Source organism: Psammomys obesus, unplaced genomic scaffold (genome assembly GCF_907164565.1).
Source record: "Psammomys obesus unplaced genomic scaffold, mPsaObe1.curated_primary_1811, whole genome shotgun sequence".
NCBI classification, from domain to species: Eukaryota; Metazoa; Chordata; class Mammalia; order Rodentia; family Muridae; genus Psammomys; species Psammomys obesus.
Genome location: NW_026596240.1, coordinates 5,725,950 through 5,741,420, shown reverse-complemented (window position 1 = coordinate 5,741,420; position 15,471 = coordinate 5,725,950).

Here is a 15,471-nt window from a genome sequence, read left to right as displayed (position 1 = left end):
TGGTGTTCTGTAGGCCTCTTGTATATTTATGGACATCTCTTTCTTTAAGTTGGGAAAATTTTCTTCTATGATTTTCTTGAAAATATTTTCTGGACCTTGGAGCCTGGAGTCTTCTTTTTCATCAATCCCTATTATTCTTAGATTTTGTCTTTTCATAGCATCCTTGATTTCTTGGATATTTTGTGATTGGAACTTTTCTGATTTTACTTTTTCTTTGAGAGAAGTATCAATTTCTGCAAGTGTGTCTTCAGCTCCAGAGATTCTCTCTTCCATCTCTTGTATTCTGTTGGTGATGCTTACTTTTGTGGTTCCTGATCATTTCTCCAAGTTCTCCAGCTCAAGAGTTTTCTCATTTTGTGTTTTCTTTATTGATTCTAATTCTATTTTCATGCCTTGCACCATTTCTTTCATGTGTTTGAATTTGGATTCCTGTCTCTCTACGATGGACCCTATTTCTTTGTTCATTTCCTTTTTATATGCCACTAATTTTTTCTCTACTTGTTCCTGTATTTGTTTGGCTATGTTTGCCTGTGTTTCTTTAAGGGTTTTGTCTATTTCTTCTTTCTTTACCTCCAATTGACTGGCCAACTCTTTGAAAGATTTGTTCATTTCCTCCTTATGAGCCTCAAGTAATTGAGCAAGCATGGCTTTAAGGTCGTTTTCCTGTGCTTCTGATGAATTGGAGTATCCATCGATTTGGGGGTTTGCTGGTGAAGTCATGATGTCCTGATTTATGTTGGAAGTGTTCTTTCGCCTACCCCTGGCCATTGGCTTATCTGAGACCTTCCCTGTTTGTTTTTGGATTCTGCCGATCAGACTGGTACTGTCTCTGGAGTCTGGAGAATTCTTCAGGAAGTTGAGAGAGGTCTCCTGTCCTTAGCGTGTGCTGAGGAGTAGCTGTACCTGTGGGAGGAAAGTACGCAGGCGCAAACAGAGGCAAATGCAAGCGTGCGTGCGTGTGTATATGTGTGTGTGTGTGTGTAAGTGGGCGTGGGCGTGTGTCTCGAGGGACAGAGTGATGGCTAATGTTGAACCCTTGAGTGTGTGGGAGGGGCTCTGCAATGTATATGTTGCAGGCGCTAGTGATGATCGCAGCGCAATTTCTGGCATTAACTGCCTTAACTCCTCAATTAGACCCACAGAGCAGGAACTTCAATGTTCCAAGTGCCCCTCTGTTTCCCAAAGTGGGTATATGGGTGGGAGGGGGTTCGATGCCTGGCTTCTGTTTTAGAAGGACTCAGGATCAGGGGAGCTGCAGATTCTCAAGTGTGCACTCACTTACAGGCAGGTCACTTGGCAGAGATCGGGGTATCTGGGCTCTCTGCTCTCTGGTTTGGCCCTGGTTCATTGATGTGCTCTGCCATTTCCGTGCTGCTGTCACTGCCAGGTTATGAGGTCTTGCTGCAGCTGGAGATTTCAGGGTGGTCACGTCAGTAGGAATCGGGGTAACTAGCCTTTCTGTTCTCTGGTTTGGCCCTGGTTAGTCTTAAACTGGGGGGCTGATGTGCCCTGCCAGCTCAGTGCTGCTCCGCCACCAGGTTAGAAAGTCCTGCTGTAACTGGAGACTGGGTTGCTAGTCCAGATGCTTTCTGGGAAGTCCTGGGGTCTCTTCACTGTGCTCTCCAAGCTTCGGAGGCCCAGTGCCTGGTGTGTCTAGCTTGTATGGCGTTTCTGTCTGGTTTTGGTGAGTATATAGCGTATTCTCTGTCACTGTGGGATTGGGCGGGTCGTACCATCAGTGATGGCGCTCCTGCGGAGCTAGTATGGCGTCTAGCAGACTCACGCCCTGGGAGGATGGTGCAGCCGTTGGGCGAATCTGGGGCTCCGAGACACAGTACTGCTGGCATTTGCTGCTAAAGGGCTTGGAGCTCCGCCTCAGTGGCTGCAGGCCCCAGGGAGTTAGGTCTGCGCTGAGAAAGGGGAGTCCGCTGTGCCGAGGAGGAGGGAGGTCTGGGGGAGGGGAGTGCCGAGAGATCAAAGGATCTTTTCTCATCTTCCCCAAACAAGTCCCTGGGTGACCTGAGAGGAAGGTTTTCACCTCCTGCGATGTTCCCTGTTGTTTAGAAAGTCTCTCCGTTGTTTCCCTGGCTTCAGAAGTTCTTCCACTCATCAACTCAGAACATTATCTCTTCCACAGCTCGGAAACTGTGTGTGCTGGTCGCCATCTTGGCTCCGCCCCCTTTCTTAGTTTTTAATAGCTCAGTAGTATTTCATTTTGTAAATGTGCCACAATTACTGTATTAATTCTTCCGTTGAGGTACATCTAGGTTGTTTCCAGATTATGGCTGTAAAACTGCTATGAACATAATTGGGCAAAGGGGACCTGCAAGGACTGATGTGTCATCCAAGGACCATACATGGAGAGGACCCTTGCTCAGGTGTACAACATAGGCAGCTTAGTCTCCATGTGGGTTCACTTAAGGGGAGTAGGAGCTGTCTCTGACTTGAACTCGGTGGCTGTCTCTTTAATCACTTACCCTTGGGGTGGGGCTTGCCAAGCCACAGAGGAAGAGGATGCAGCCAGTCCTGATGAGACCTGATAGGCTAGGGTCAGAGGGAAGGGGAGAAGGGCCACCCCTATTAGGGTACTAGGGAACTTGCTAGTCATCGACGATAGCGCACCTTTCAATAGTAGTAGAAGTGTGTTGACCATGTGTGTAATATGTGCACATGCAATGTGCCTGGGGCAGAAAATAGATGCTAAGAAAAAAATCATAAATGGAATGAACTAAATTCCATTAATGAAAGAGATAAAAATGAACACATAATAAGCCTTGAGATCAAAGGATCAGTGAGGAATAGCCTACCTTACAGTAAAGCAATCACCTTAAAAGTAGGCTTGTATCTCTAGGAATTGGATGCAACTAAGAAAAACAGTAACAGTTCTTGGGGCATAATGAACAACACATGGGATGATCTATGACACTGCAGGAAGACGTGTCTGAATTGGTACAATCACCTGACCTTTGGTGCAACCATTCCCCCAAGACTTCATCTCAGGACTTTCACTGTGGCTTATCATATCTATGATATATGGCAGGAAAGGTGAGGGATTCCTGGACATGATTTTACTTTCTTAGGTCACATAGAAAGTGTTTATTTATAAAATTTATAAGTTTTATATCAAACATATGCCAGGGCCTCTGGACCCTCTACAGCTTTAGGGAGAACACTAAAAAGTAGAAATCTGTCTGGTAAGGCCAGACTGTGGATCTGTTCTCAGAACAAATAAAAACTGAATTTATTTTATGTATCATTGCAGCAAACTCAGAATTAATCCTCAGATCATTTTTCACACTTAAATACTTCCTGATTATTGTGCATTTTCCTGGCTACTTTCTTATAAAAAATATTACTATGAAATATTTTAAACATAGGGAGGATAACAGGGAATTAAAACATCAAGAATGATAAATCTCAGAAACTTTGCTCTGAATCAATATAGTAATTTCCAGAATAATCTAATGATCATAACATTTATATATTTATAAAGTTTAAAAACAATAAAACAATACTATATCATTTTTATTAATGTATTTTTTGTTTTGACATATAAAGGTATGTTTTAAAAGGAATTAAAATGTCACAGTACAACAGAAGTCATTATATTCTTTTTTATATAAAAAAATCCTATTGTGATTTTTCAGTTCATACTTTTTATTATATATCATCAAAATATTTTTCTCTAATAATTTGAAATGAAATCTATTATTACAATGGTCATTTTTATCTCATAATCTGAAGTTTTTCTGTAAGAGGTTCAGACACTCAGCCATAAGGAAAACCTGGCAGTTTTTTTAGGATAATTGTCCTTAAGCATTAATACCAAAGTCAGTACCTCAGATGGCATAGTCTGTTTCCATTTCAAGGCCAAGGATGTGGCTGCAGGATCTGTAGGATCTTTTCATAGGTAATACACAACTAGTAAGAAGTCTGTTCACTTCCTAAATGATGATAATAGTCATGACTTCAAGAACTTATCATATACTGACAGCAACTGATACAGTGCTTTGAATTTAATTATCCTGACTCCTAACCAGTTTTTCATATTCATATTCACCATTTCATTCATTGATTTATTCACAAAGGAAATAGTTAACTGTCTATCAAAGCATTCAAGTCAAAATGATAGAACTCTGTTCAGTCATTTTTTCAAGTTTCTGTTCCAACTGTCCTTTCTCTGCCCTCTGTTCTGTCCTCACTTCCCTAATTATTGCTTTATATGATAAATGGAGTAATCTGTTCCCTTTGAAAGTTAGATTCACAGAGTTACTCTTCTATCTAGGTGATGTCCAATTGTTCTTCACTGATCCATGGTCCTTCTTGGACTATATCTTTTTCTATTTACCAGCTTTCTCCAACTTTGTTTATCAGAGGCACACACACACTATTATCTTCCTGCAGTTTTTTTTTTCATTCTTTCATTTTGTATATTTCATTGTTTAGGAGTATAAACTCCTTCTCCACCCAGTTACCACTATTTTATGTCCTTTGGGATTGGTTTTGTAAGATGCTCTATGATAGTAAATTAGAGCTTTGGCCAATTGGACAGTTTCTGATTCCCTGTTGTTCTTTCTGAGCACACAATTTTATCTAACACAATTAGGTATTAATTTGTCTCATCTAGGTCTCTTTGAAGGCAGAAGTAACACTTCATAGAAATGTCTTCTGAGACTGATATTGATCTTAGCATACCTCAATCAAGTAATGGAGCAATCACAATGCAACGACACCCCATAGTTAGACGGGTCTTGAGAGCCACCTGCTCATTGGTACTGCAGGCCTTTTGCACCACCCATCAGAGGCAGTGCCATTTCACCAACATGGAACACTGTTCTATGTTATTAGTGTTGCCTAGGAAACCCCTCTGTGTCCAAAATATCATTTCCTTTGGCTGATTTCTAAAATCCCATCAGCAAAAACATAAAAAAGCAAATAATCAAAATGCAAATACAGTTTAAAGAGGGAATGATAATTTATATCCATCTTCCCCACACTCTATTGTGTCACTTTCTAAAGCAGATATATTTTTCCTGAAGAAAGAATGATCTGTCATGTAAGGGTTTTTTTCTTTTTGTTCTTTAAGTTATAAAACACACACCCACGTTGCTCATTTTATGTTACAGGTCTTTTGCATATATATTGTGGATTCCAGGTTAGTGATTTTTCAGGATTCCTGAGTGTGAGAATGAGTTAGTCTCTTTGTCTATATCTGTTTCTTGTATATTTTCTTGGACTATTTTCCTTCTGTTTGTTTTGTCCTATTCTTATGTGCTAGCTTTTGTCTTATTATATTTTATTTCATTATTATTCTTTGGAAGCCTGTTTGTTTTCTAACAAAAGACAGAAATCAGTGTAAAGATGTCTGAATAAACTAGAAACAGAGCTACCATTTGGCCCATACCACTCTTGAGCATATGTCTCAATAATTCTTTTACTGCCACATAAATACACATCCATTCATGTTCAGTTATTAGAGTTTTATTTTATGGTTTTAAGATTAATTTGTTTCTGTGTATTTGTGTATCCTAGGGAAGCATGCACCTGTCACAATGCATATGTGAAGATCAGAGGTTAAGGTCAGAGTCAGTCATCATTTTAGTTTTTATTTGAAATATAGTCCTTTATTGTCTATGCTAGCTTAGATATCTGCAAGCTTCTGAGAAAAAAATATGTTGTGTTTTTCCACTTCTCACTATTGGAAGCCTGTAATTATAGATATGTGTTACCATGACCAGCTTTAGGAGGCTTCTGAGACTCCTAGCTCAAGTCCTTATACTTCCTAGGCAAGTGATTTACCAAATGAACCGTCTTCCTAGTCTCCATATCCATGTTTATTGTGTTCATATTTATAACAGCAAGAAAATGGAATCAGCTTAGATGTCCTTCAACAGAGAAATGGGTAATAAAAATGTGGTATATTTACATGATAGTGTTATATTCAGCTATGTAGAATAACAAAATTCTGATATTTGCAGGAAAGTGGATAGACCTAAAAAATTCTGTTTATGTGAGGTAACACAGGCTTAGAAAGACAAAGTTCATATATGCTGAGGTAAGTGTGTATAGAGACAAGGAAAATAGGAACAGGATATGAAGGTGGAAAAAATAGGCTTCAAGTGAGAAAAACAAGGGAGGATGTAAAAGGAACTTTTATTCTCCTCTTTCAGTTGTCTTGGAGGCTTACTACCTCTGTCTATTAACCCAAGCCTAGTTCTGGATGCTTCTAGCCTCCACACAAACTAACCTAGCCCTAGGATGTTTTCAGCCTCTGAGACTTACTGCTTAATATGAGCATCCTCCCATCCCAATTCTTTTTTTTAATTTAAAAAAAATTATTTTTATTAATTACAGTTTATTCACCTTGTATCCCCCCTGTAGCTCCCCCCTCCTCCCCTCCCAATCCCACCTTCCCTTCTTCTTCTCCACCCATGTCCCTCCCCCAATGGGGAAGACAATGCACCCAATTCTTACTGAATTGAACACTGGCTTGGCTGGTTCAACTCAGCTATTCTAGTTCACACTCTTTTCCCATTTGGATATTTACTCTGGCTTCTCTCTCAGCCCCTGAATCTTTCTGCTTGTCCCCAAATTATCTCCAGCAATCTGTTCTAATCTTTGGCTCCCTCTTATTTTCTTTTTTATTCAGTCTTACTGAGTTCTCTCTCTACAATCTGTGTCTCTATTACTATCCTGGTAAAACTGCCTTCTTGCTCTCTCTGCATTACCTCTTAAGTAGCTTCCATTTTCTCCCTGTTCTCATGAGAGCTGTGCATATACTATCTGTCACATCTTTCTCTGATTCCTCACTTTTTCTGCCACATCACTTTCAAACATGGTGCTTCCTTCTACAAGGTACCTTTTCCCTTCATTGTTTGAGATTAAAGGTGTGCACCACCAAGCCTGGACCTAAGCTTTTATTTACCTAAAACTTGCTCTATACCAGGCTGGCCATGAACTCAGATCTACTTCCCTGTCTCCTGCATTATAGGTGTGTTTGTTTTCCAGCCAGGTCACACAGAAAGTCTTTGGATGTGCTCTCTTGCCAGAGCAGCCAAGCTTTGAATTAAAATTCCTCTACAGATGGAAGATAGCACACAATAGTAGCATAAAAAGTCAAACTATTGAGTACCAAAATGTAAGCAGATATGGAAGGCAGTGGGATGGATAGAGGGATAAGTGGACAGAGAGGGACAGATAATTCTCTAGATGAAAGTTTCATAAAAAACCTGTCAGTTTTTAATCTAAGTAAAAGTAAACAAATGATAAAATAATATACACTTATTAAATTATTATTATAAATTATAATAATGGAATTATTCCAAGAAAAAAATGGTGATCTGGATTGAGTTGGAACATGAGAGAGCATGGCGTCACAAGGACTTGAATCTTATTTTTTTCCTTCATCAGTCTCTGTTGTTTGTTTGTTTCTTGGAATGTTGGTGGTTTCCCATGTTTTAACAAACACAAAGAGAGATGCTATGCACTTCATGTGTAAGTGTTTATGTGAACCTATATATTTAAACTCCTTTTGATAATTACCAAAAATCCAGAATGGCTTGTGATAAGAATATGGTTTTGTAAGAAATTTCCAAAAGGTATTACAAAGTGGCTGCACCAATTTGAATTACTACCATCAACCTGAAAAAAAAAAAACAAAAAAACAAAACAAAACAAAACAAAACAAAAAAAACTATTGGTCCCCATCGTTGTGAAATTTTAGTGGTCTTGAACACTTCTAATCATGACCAAATGATCTTTGTTCTCACTAATGAGTGCCTCTGATTCCCTATTATAATTTTAGCAATAGGCTAGATAAGAGTTATTAACACAAAAAAACATGTCATTGGTCCCATTCATACTTAGCATACAAGCAGACCCAAGCATCACATTTTAAACGTTGCTCAACGGTTATCAATATAACCTTAAGTCTGTAATTTTTTTTCCAAACTTCATTATTACAGAGCCCAAGATTTTTCATGGAATGCCTATGTCCTCTCCGAACCACTGGAAGACATAAAAGAATACAAGCAATGAAACTCAGTGACACCACCAACCCCATATCAAAAGTAAATAACAATTGTTGGTCACTAGTATCTCTCAACATCAACAGACTCAACTCCCCAATAAAAAAAAAAAAACACAGACTAACAGAATGGTTGCAGAAACAGGATCCAACATTCTGTTGCATACAAGAAACACACCTATGCAACAAAGATAAACACTACCTCAGAGTAAAGGGCTGGAAAAATGTTTTTCAAGCAAATGGTTCTAGAAAACAAGCTGGAGTAGCCATCCTAATATCTAATAAAATAGACTTTCAACGCAAGTTAATCGAAAAAGATAAGGAGGACCACTATATTCTCATCAAAGGAAAAAATCCACCAAGAGGACATCACAATTTTGAACATCTATGCCCCAAATACAAGAGCACCTACATTCGTAAATGAAACAATATTAAAGCTTAAATCACACATTGATCCTAACACCTTAATAGTGGGAGACTTCAACACTCCACTCTCACCAAGGGACAGATCAACTAGACAGAAAACAAATAGGGAAATAAAAACACTTACAGAGTCCCTAAAACAAATGGACCTAATAGACATCTACAGATCTTTTCATCCAAACTCAAAAGAGTATACCTTCTTTTCAGCACCGCATGTAACCTTCTCCAAAACAGACCATATAGTTGGTCATAAAGCAAAACTCAACAGATACAAAAAGATTGAAATAATCCCTTGTATTCTATATGACCACCATGAACTAAAGCTGGACCTCAACAACAACAGAAATAACAAAAAGCCGACACGCACATGGAAACTGAAAAACATGTTACTTAATGACAGCTGGGTTAAGGAAGAAATAAAGAAAGAAATTAAAGACTTCCTAGAATTAGGAGAAGACGGCTGGAAATAATCAAACTCAGGGCTGAAATCAATCAATTAGAAACAAATAAAACTATTCAAAGAATCAATGAAACAAAAATCTGGTCCTTGGATAAAATCAACAAGATAGACAAACCCTTAGCCAAACTAACTAAAAAGTAGGGAGAATCTATCCTAATCAGCAAAATAAGAAATGAAAAGGGTGACATAACTATAGACACTGAGGAAATTCAAACAATAATTAGGTCATACTACAAAAGCCTATATGCCACAAAATTTGAAAACTTAAATGAAATGGACAATTTTCTTGATAGATTCCATCTTCCAACATTAAGTCAAGATCAGGTAGAAAGACTGAACAGCCCTATATCCACCAAGGAAATTGAAGCAGTCATTCACAGTCTCCCCTCCAAAAAAAAGTGCTGGGCCAGATGGTTTCAGCACGGAATTCTACCAGACCTTCAAAGAAGAGCTAACTCCAATTCTCCTCAAACTATTCCACAAAATAGAAACTGAAGGTACATTACCAAACTCATTCTATGAAGTGACAGTCACCCTGATACCTAAACCACACAAAGATCCAACAAAAAAAGAAAACTTCAGACCTATCTCTCTTATGAACACGGACGGAAAAAATACTCAATAAAATACTGGCAAACCGAATCCAAGAACACATCAAAGATATCATCCACCATGACCAAGTAGGCTTCATCCCAGGCATGCAAGGGTGGTTCATCATACGGTAATCCATCAATGTAATCCACCACATAAACAAACTGAAGGAGAAAAACCATATGATTATCTCCTTAGATGCTGAAAAAGCATTTGACAAAGTCCAACACCCATTCATGTTTAAAGTCTTGGAGAGATCAGGAATACAAGGCATATATCTAAACATAGTAAAGGCAATATACAGCAAGCCTATAGCCAACATCAAACTCAATGGAGAGAAACTTACATCAATCCCACTGAAATCAGGGACAAGACAAGGCTGCCCACTCTCTCCCTACCTCTTCAACATAGTCCTTGAAGTCCTAGCCAGAGCAATAAGACAACTAAAGGAGATCAAGGGGATACAAATCGGAAAGGAAGAGGTCAAAGTGTCACTACTTGCAGATGATATGATAGTATACATGAGGGACCCCAAAAATTCAACCAGAGAACTCCTCCAGCTGATAACTGCCTTCAGCAAAGTGGCAGGATACAAAATCAATGCAAACAAAACAAAACAAAACAAAACAGAAGCCCTCCTCTATACCAAAGACAAAAGGGCTGAGAAAGAAATTAGGGAAACAAAACCCTTCAAAATAGCCACTAATAACATAAAGTACCTTGGGGTGACACTAACCAAGCATGTGAAAACCTGTTTGAGAAAAACTTCAAGTCTCTGAAGAAAGAAATTGAAGAAGATATCAGAAGATGGAAAGATCTCCTGTGCTCATGGATTGGTAGGATTAACATTGTGAAAATGGCCATCCTGCCAAAAGCAATCTACAGATTCAATGCAATTCCCATCAAAATACCAACTCAATTCTTTACAGATCTTGAAAAAAAGATTCTCAGCTTCACATGGAGAAACAAAAAACCCAGAATCTCCAAAACAATCCTGTACAACAACATCATCTGGAGGTATCTCTATCCCCAATCTCAAGTTGTACTACAGAGCAATAGTAATAAAAACTGCATGGTATTGGCATAAAAACAGAAAGGATGATCAATGGAACTGCATAGAAGAACCAGAAATAAACCCACACACCTATGAATACTCGATTTTTGACAAAGAAGCCAAAACCATTCAATGGAACAAAGACAGCATCTTCAACAAATGCTGCTGGTCCAACTGGATGTCTACATGCAGAAAAATGAAAATAGATCCCTATTTATCACCCTGCACAAAACTAAAGTCCAAGTGAATCAAAGACCTCAACATAAAACCAGATACTCTAAATCTATTAGAAGAAAAAGTGGGGAACAGCCTAGAACTCATTGGCACAGGAGACAACTTCCTGAACAAAACACCAACAGCACAGGCTCTAAGAGCAACAATCAATAAATGGGACCTCATGAAACTGAAAAGCTTCTGTAAAGCAAAGGACACCATCATCAAAACAAAGCAACTGCCTTCAGATTGCAAAAGAATCTTCACCAACCCTTTATCTGACAGAGGACTCATATCCAGTATATATAAAGAACTAAACAAGATGAAAAGCAGCAAACCAAGTAATCCACTTAAAAAATGGGGAACAGAGCTAAACAGAGAATTCTCAACAGAGGAATATCGAATGGCAGAGGAACACTTGAAGAAATGCTCAACCTCATTAGCCATCAGGGAAATGCAAATCAAAACAACCCTAAGATTTCACCTTACACCCATCAGAATGACCAAGATGAAAAACTCAAGTGACAACACATGCTGGAGAGGTTGTGGAGAAGGGGGAACCTTCCTCCCTGCTGGTGGGAATGTAAATTGGTACAACCACTCTGGAAATCTATCTGGTGCTTTCTAAGACAATTAGGAATAGTGCTTCCTCAAGACCCAGCTATACCACTGCTAGGTATATACCCAAACTTTGCTCAAGTACACAGGAGGGATACTTGCTCAACCATGTTTATAGCAGTTTTATTTGTAATAGCCAGAACCTGGAAACAACCAGATGTCCATCAACGGAGGAATGGTACAGAAATTGTGGTATTTTTACACAATGGAATACTACTCAGCAATCAAAAAGGAGGAAATCATGCAATTTGCAGGCAAATGGTGGGATCTAGAAAAGATCATTCTGAGTGAAATATCCCAGAAGGAGAAAACAAGGTATCTACTCACTTATATAGACCTACACGGTATATACTCACTTATATAGATCTATAAGATATGATAAACATAATGAAATCTACACACCTAAAAAAGATAATCAAGAGAGCGGACATGGGGTAAGATGATCAATCCTCATTTAGAAAGACAGATGGGATGTGCATTGAACGTATGACAGGAGTCTACTGAGCGCATCTGAAAGACTCTAACTGGCAGTGTTTCAAAGCAGATACAAAGACTCATGACCAAAGCTTTGACAGAGTACAGGGAATCATATGAAAGAAGGGGAGTTAGTCTGATGGGGAAAGGATAGGAGCTCCACAGGGACCAAATACATCTGGGCACATGGTCCTTTCTGAGACTGACATGCAACCAAGGACCATGTATGGATATAACTTAGAACCTCTGCTCAGATGTAGCCTGTGGTAGCTCAGTAACCAATTGTTTTCCCATAGTGAGGAGAACAAGGACTATTTCTAACAGGAACTCAATGACTGGCTCTTTGACCACCCTACCCTCCAAGGGAGGAGCAGTCCTGTTAGGCCACAGAGTAGGGCTTTGCAGCCAGTCCTGAAGATACCTGATAAAACAGGATCGAATGAATGGGGAGGAGGTCCCCCCCTATCAGTGGACTTGGAAAGGGGCATGGTGGAGATGAGAGAGGGAGGGTGGGATTGGGAGGGAATGAGGGAGTGGGACACGGCTGGGATACAGAGTTAATAAGATGTAACTGATAAGAAAAAAATAAAATAAAATAAAAAAAGATGTGGGAAATAGTAAGAGCTGGAGAGGACAGGAACCACACAAGGAGAGCAACAGAACCAGAAAATTTGAACACAGGGAACTTCCCAGAGACTCATACTCCAACTAAGGACTATTCATGGAGATAACCTAGAACCGCTGCACAGTTGTAGCCCATGACAGTTCAGTGTCTAAGAGGGTTACATATTAATGGGAACTGGGACTGCTTCTGACATGACATGAACTGATTGGCCTGTTCTTTGATCACCTCCCATTGAGGGAGGAGCAGCCTTACCAGGCCACAGAGGAAGACAATGCAGCCACTCCTGATTTGATCTGATAGACTAAGATCAGAAGGAAAGAGGAGGACCTCCCCTATCAGTGGACTTGGGGAGGGGCATGCGTGAAGAAGGGTGAGGGATGGTGGGTTCGGGAGGGTAGGAAGGAGGGGCTTATGGGGGGATACAAAATGAATAAAATGTAATTAATAGTAAAAAATAAAATAAAAAAAATGAATGTGTAAACCAGGAAAGATATAGAGACACAGAAAAAGGAACTTGTCAGCAACAGAGATTTACTACCCTTGTTTGTGCAACTAGCCCATGCATTTCTTAAGACAGACATTCTGTATCTGAAACCCATGTTATTTAACAGGCTTTCTACTTCAAGCAAACCATGTAGCTCTTTAATATGCTTGTGTATTGGTAGGTGTTCTCTGGAGGAACAGAACTAATAACACACAATTCACAATTAAATAATATTGCAAAGGGTATTTTTTATCTTGACTTACAGAATACAGAGGTCTAAACATGGTGCTCTACATACTAGATTGAGTGAGTGTTCAGAATCTGCTCAGTTCATGACGCTGAATGTCTCTGAAGTCCGTATCTTAGGAACATGGTCTTAGAAGTTGCTGAATAGGCACAGGTTTGCAGTCAATGTTGGAAGGCAGAAGAAGCTGCATCCTGTTGTCATCACAGGATGGTGAGAGGAACAGCAGCAGAATATATGCATTTACCAATGTCTTTGCAATGCAGACAGGTAAAACAACAGGCTCTGTTTTTCTTCAGACTTCTTTTTTATTATTAATTAAATTTAAATCTTAGCCATAGGGTCTTCCCTCTTCTCTGCCCAGTCCCACCCTCACTCCCAAATCCTCTCTCCCCTGTTCCTCAGAATAGTGAAGCTCCCCTACCCAGACATCTCAGAGCATATACTCACATGAGGACTGAGTTCTTCTTCCTCTCCTGTGGCATGGTAGAGAAGTCCCATTAGGAAGACATGATCAAAAAGCAGGCAACATAGTCCATGTCAGGGCTATTCCGCAATCCCCTAACTAGTGGGCTGACAAGAAGCCAAAATGTCCATCTGACTTATCTTCTTGTGGGATGCTCATTGTAGTATGTATTTCCTGTACTGTATGACTACAATCTGCTTATAAATGAGTACATACCATGTGTGTCTTTCTGGGTCTGTGTTACCTCACTCAGGATGATCTTTTCTTGTTCCATTCATTTGTCTGCAATTTTCATGATTTTCTTGTTTTTAATAGGTAAGTAGTATTCCATTGTCTAAACAAAGCACCATTTCTTTATTCATTCTTTGGTTGAGGGACATGCAGGTTGTTTTCAGTTTCTTGGCTATTAGGATTAAAGTTGCTTTGACTATGGTTGAGCAAAAGTCCTTTTTGTATGGTGGAGCATCATCTTCTGGGTGTATGCCCAGGAGTGGTATAGCTGGGTGTTTAGGTATCACTATTGCTAGTGCGAGTGAAAACTTGTACAGCCACTTTGGAAATCAATTTGGTGCTTTCTGTTCAGACTACTTTATATCTAGGCCACTGCTGGAAGGTACAGCCCACTGTCCGGAAGGGTCTCTCCTTCTCAATTAATCCATCAAGGAAATACTCTCACAAACCTACCCAGGTGCATGTCTTCTAGTTGTTCTCAGATCCAATCAAGTTGACAACCAAGAGTAATGATCTCAGCTTGGTAATGAAATTAAAATGTGTTTGTTGCTTAAGGTTTCTTTTTCTTGTTGTGCTAATTTAAGCTATTTGGATTACTGATAGAAATGACCTGTGCCCAAGGCATATGATCTTTCTTGTTTCATAGAAACTTCCCCATTTCCTCTCTCATCTTTTATCTTTTGAAATCTATAAAAAAATGAATCTCCAACTCCTTGTTTACTGATACTTGCTGTGTGCTTTAGACATCCCAGCAGTGTGTTGAAGTACTAGATATTTTCAGTAAAAAGAAATAATGAGGATGAGGGAGATGAGACAAATACTGGTCAAAGCATGATAAAAGATGGTTGCAGACTTTAAGGTACAGTGGCCTTAGTTAATGGTGTCTCTCATACTTTGAACTCTCTGAATTCACTGCGAAGCTAACCCAAGAAAAATGTTGAGAAAAACCGAGAAACTTATGAATGTTGTAGAAAACATTTTTCTTACTAACATATAAATTAATGTAATAATAGAAATAGAAACAAACTCAAAAGAAAGCAAAAACATTAAAAGAGATCAGTAGGGTTTGCTGATATTTTTATCATATTACACACAGGAGTATAATATGGCAGTTTCAAAACTTAAATTTACTATTTATTATTTTTCCATGAAGGAATGTTTTTTATCCTCTTTTCCTTGAACTTCGCCAAGCTTTTATAACTTCTTCGAAGTTGGAAATAGTGTCCTGTGACTTTAAATGATAGCTTAAAGGAAAAGTCCATTTAATGTGTGATTTATCTCATCTGAAATTATTTGCTTTTGGAATTCAATAATCATGTAAATTATTGCACTCTCTTAAGGAAGCCATTGGGAAAAAACTAAGGGAGATACAAGAGAGAAAAATAGAGGAAATGCCTCTACTCTTTATTCCCTGGATCAGTCAACTTTGTACTGATATAAAGAAACACAAGAGGCTGTATATTTTATAAAGAAAATAAGTTTATTTGCTTGTTTTTTTGGAGGCTAATGTCCAGAGTTTCACAGGAATCAAATTAATTCCCTTTGAAGGATTTCAATCTATA